Source organism: Ostrea edulis, chromosome 1, assembly GCF_947568905.1.
Source record: "Ostrea edulis chromosome 1, xbOstEdul1.1, whole genome shotgun sequence".
Classification (NCBI taxonomy): domain Eukaryota; kingdom Metazoa; phylum Mollusca; class Bivalvia; order Ostreida; family Ostreidae; genus Ostrea; species Ostrea edulis.
In genome coordinates this window covers 7739327-7744638 of record NC_079164.1, presented here as the reverse complement: position 1 = coordinate 7744638, position 5312 = coordinate 7739327, and the positions used below count along the sequence as shown (strand labels likewise).

At 35.8% G+C, this 5312-nt stretch overlaps 1 pseudogene; it reads right to left on the bottom strand.

Moving 5' to 3' along the window:
- Positions 1-486: 486 nt before the first annotated feature.
- LOC125662785 (uncharacterized) lies at positions 487-2359 on the bottom strand (annotated as a pseudogene).
- Between the last annotated feature and the right edge of the window lie 2953 nt (positions 2360-5312).

Here is a 5312-nt window from a genome sequence, read left to right as displayed (position 1 = left end):
GCAGCATCTCCAGATGCTGTAATTGATGAAACCTCCATTTTAGAGGTAAAATGCCCATTCACTGCAAAACATGAACATATTTCTAATGAAACTGTTCCCTTTTTGAAGAATGTAAATGCTTCCTTAGAACTTGATATGTCACATGATTACTTCTATCAAATACAAGGGCAGTTATTCTGTACAAACAGAACTAAATGCACTTTAGTAGTGTACACATTCAAAGACCTCAAAGTTATACCAGTGCCAAGAGATGAGGAATTTATTGAAAACATGATTCACAAATTAGAATCATTTTTTGAAAAATATTTCAGAAGTGCAGTGTTGAACAAATTTTATCATCACATCTAAGTGTCATATTTGGACACTGAGTCATGGTATTAATTGTAGCAAGACATTGTTTATAATATATCACCAAACCCATTTAGTGATTGTCAATTTCTTATGTTGTGGTTTCATATATTTTTTTTTATAAAAAAAAATTTCATATCATTTGATGTTTTAATATTTTAGTATTTGTTAGAGACTTGGAATACAAAAAATAAAGTTATTGGAGCCTGGAGAGTACAAATCATATGAAAATACATAAGTATGTTTATACTTCACAGACCATAACAATCTTAACTCTTAAGCATGTTTGGGTACAATACATTTTCTGAAGTTGCACATAGTGAAGCATACAAAGATAATTTCACTTGCTAACTTTGTCTCGGTGCTGTTCAAGGGGCCCTTCAAAATTTTAAATGTTTTTGCTAATCCAATTATCCGTTCAATATGCACCCTTTTACTAGATATTTTGCGATCATGCAACACAGTGTTTCCCGACATACGGTTTTTCTTCTTTAAAAATGTTGGAATATTAATTTTAACATCCCTGCAAGCAAACATGTCTTGCACGTTAACGCCCTTGTCAGACATCACTGAATCGCCTGGCTTGCACTGATTCAACAAGGAACTGCGTTCCACAAGTTGACGATCACTTGCAGAACCTCCAAAAGCTGATGAGATGAAAGATACAAGACCACCAGGTGTTGAGCCAACGAGTACCTTCACAGTATTCCGATTCTTGTATGTTGAGAACGTAGACTGCTGGGCTATTGGTGGCTTTGGTTTCTTGACAGCAATCTCGGTACCATCAATGATTAACCGTGTTGTTGGGAACTTCGAATAAAAATCCCTTGGAGCAAAGAAATTCACCAACTCTCTGTCAGGCCAAAAGTTAACCTCTTGTCACTGCCTGTAAATGAAGTTGACCCATGTCAGCCATATATTTTCAACAGTTGTTGTGGACACTGAAAAAAGCCTACTAAGTTCAAAGTTAGTTTTATATTGTCTTAGTTTGATCAAGGTCAGAAACAACTGGTTCTCAATTGTCAGATTCTGCACCTGGTTGTATATGTAGTTCAAATGAAATGCAGCCTCACCTAAACTATACAGCACGTGTAAAAAATCTGTGTATGTTGCTAGTCCAGTATAGAACATAAAACCTTCACTATCGTTAATGAAATTTTCCACTGACATTATTGGCAATGACATGGTTTGGCATGAACTTTCTGTATAAACTGGTGCAGCATCAGAGGATTCATAACTACATGACGGCATTGGTTCATTACTTTCGCAACTACTTGTTTCTACAAAATTACCAATGTTGGAAAAAATGGCTACTTGAGACTCGTCATCGGAAATCGGACTAGTACAGGCTTGCTCCACTTTTCTCTTGCGTGCAATGCGTCGTTGGTTTCTGTCATCTTCGCATATCCTTGAGCTGCTCCAAGGGAATATTGAAGGAACGGCATGAGGCTTCCTTTGCCTTCTGAGAGGATCAGCACCTAAACAATATCAATATGACAAATAATGATAATGCACAAACATGCTTAACTTATACATAAACTATAAATATGATTAATGATGTACCATATTCAACCATGCTTGCTATAAATCGCCTAATGAAATCTATTTATCAAGAAGGTTTTCTAAATATTGATCAAAATAATTCTTGTTAAGAATTTTAAAGATACAAATTTAAAACATCTTATCCTGTCATTCCTGTGAGACACGCCATCCTCACACTAGTACAGCCCTCGTGTACAGCCCCTGTATCCACGATATGGTACATGTATGCGTCTTCGGTGTTTTTGTCTGCAGTCTCCTGAGTTTCAGTTGCTGATTATGACATATCAAAATAGACATGACAATGCCAATTTCATTGTGTAAAGAAACAAAAACTGGCAGTTTCATTTCATACTTTGATTGATGTCAAATACACATTCAATATGGGTGGCTTTTTCTGAAGTTGAGAATACAACAGAATGTAACATAAAATATTTCAAACAACAAAACAAAACAATAAACAATTTGAAACACTGTCATCATTATGACCCATGTACTATACCTTTGTAACATATATGTTTACATGATAGAAAAGTATAATTTGAAGAAAAAAATCCATCATTTCTTGCTCTGACATAGACATTAGATCGTATTTACATAAGTAATATCGGGCTACATGACGACAATATTACCAGACACATAGCAACGGTGGGATTTCTTGACAATGTACTAAGGCTGGCTGCACCCCCCCCCCCCTCCCCTTTCTTTTAGTGAATAGTAGTGGAAATGTAGACTTGAACTGATAAAATTGAATCCATGTGCTGAAGGACCAACCCTGTACCTTTCCCTTAATAAGGAAAACCCCTTTTTACTTTTATACTTTTAATATTACATGTAGGAAAAACGATGCTATGTGTCTAAATCTGTAAATCACTCATTAACTGCAAGTATTGCAACAAATTATAATACCATCAACTAAAATCAACATTAATTAATTTATGAATCATATCAGATTAAAACCCTGTCAAGTGAATCAACCCACCGTATCTAGTTTCCGTTTCAAAGTCATCATCCTTGAAATGTTGATGACATACTACACTCCGTGGATGTGGTGACCAAAACTTGTGCTTATCTGTAGCGCTATTTCGCCTAATAGCGACAATCCACTGTCGTTTGATGGTCTCATCCGTTGGAAATCTAAGGCCCCCGCGATTTGAGCACCCCGGCACGCAGCAACAAGACGACATTTTGCATCAAAAACTCGATGTGACACTTCGATTACTCGTACACTGCACTGTACACTATTGACACCGGAAGTAAGATTGAACGTCAACGAGTAGTGCGCCACCTGTGTTATATATAGGGGGAATAACCGACAATTATTGACCATTGTCGTTATATGAAGTCCTCAGAATGTTTTTGCTATATAAATTTTCGGTGAATAAATTTGCTATTTCATCTGGATAACGCTAGCTGTGAAATAGTTTCTGAACTAATAGTCTCGAAACTATTTACCGTATGCTATATTTTCCCGTGTTTCCTTTTTCGGAATATCTCTGTGACGTCAAAGTCCGATAACTCTAATTAGTTGGAGACGGGTAAACTGTCTGACACAAGTAAAGTCTCCTTTGGTATGATAACACACCTATTTACTGACTATTCGGACAATACCACATTTATTGCCCCCCTTGACAGCAACAAACTATCTTGTGGACAATAAACTTGCTATCGTTCTCATAGCCAGTAAATAGGTGTGGAATATTTCCCTCCACACTACAATAAGAGGAACAAGAAATACAAGCAATTTATTTGTTTGAATTTTTTATTTACGTTTTGTATCAAATTAATGAATTATTGCACGAGCGGATATTCAACTGGAAATATAAGGGATATTGTACTTCCACTCAGAGTGATGGGCCTAGCTGAGTCCGTACATTAAAAGGCAAGAAATTAAATTCGTGATTTTCATCCATAACAGTCAGAACATTTGCCAGCACAATTCGACTCAGCACGGACTAGACTAGTTCAATCGCCGTGGGAACATTCTCAGCACGGACTAGACTAGTTCAATTGCCGTGGGAACATTCTCAGCACGGACTAGACTAGTTCAATCGCCGTGGGAACATTCTCAGCACGGACTAGACTAGTTCAATCGCCGTGGGAACATTTTCAGCGCTGATCATGAAAACATGGGATTACAATACCAATTTTTAAGTTGATATTTAATCCACTTAGTTTTTACCCTTACTGTATTAACGAATTAACATATAATTATCTCGTCATTACGAGACTATTCCTTTTAAACTTATTTACCCCCACAAATATTGAACTAAGAAGAAAAACAGATAAAAAAAATTCTAACACCTCTCGCACACTTTCATGCTCGTACTCATACTTTTGTTGGTAAGTGCTTATATTTTAGATATAATTGTAGAAGGGGGAAATGATAACAATGATAGATAGATGAATAAAAGTAAAAGTAGGAAAGGGTATTGCTTAAAATAGCAAAATTGTGATTTTTTGATGTTCTCAAAAATATTTACCAGGCATGCCAGGTATTTTTAAATTTGTTTTTATTTCCAAGTTCTGATATGCAGTGCATTTTACAACTTTGTATTTGTTGTATAGATAGAACAATAATTCCAATAGTTTTGGCAATTTGTCTTTTCAAATAAGAAAAAAATATGTTGTTTTGTACATACGAAATTCTGTTGCCTTTAAACAATGGAACTTCACCCCAAAAATATCAAATGTAATAAAACCTATTCTTTTGGAAATTGTTTGATAAATGTGCATGTAATTGCGAGATGGTTAATGTGATTTTATTCTTTATGAACATGATACTAATAGACTTTCATACAAAGGAGAACATTACTTTTTATGTTAAATTTAATTTATTTTTGTTTTTGTTTAGTTCAATTTCAACCCCTCTGGCTGTTCACAGTACAATGAACGGATAATCGGCCCGCGGAAATTGCAGTTTCTAAATTATTTTTCAATCCATTTTTGGCTATTTCCAGGCGCAAATATTTAAGCAAGATATCTTTTAATTCAATTTGATGAAGTCCATTACATCGATTTATTGATTGATTTTATAGTGTTTAATGTCCCTCTCGAGAACTTTTTCACTCATATGGAGACGTCATCATTACCGGTGAAGGACTGCATTTAGGCCTATGCGCGGAGCTTACGACTTTTGGGCAGGGAGGATCTTTATCGTGCCACACCTGCTGCCACACGGAGCCTTGGTTTTTGCAGTCCTATCCGAAGGACCGCCCCATTTAGTCGATTCTTATGAAACACAAGGGGTACTGAGGACCTATTCTAATCTTGATTCTCACGGGAGGTGCAGAGTTAGATGATGCAATGAAACACCGAGGTCAAATATTCCTACGTTTAATTTTCTACAAAGTGTTCCTAGTTATACAATGTAGCTAACGTTTGATATTAGTATTTGATAAAGATGAGAAATGGTCATTCGACTA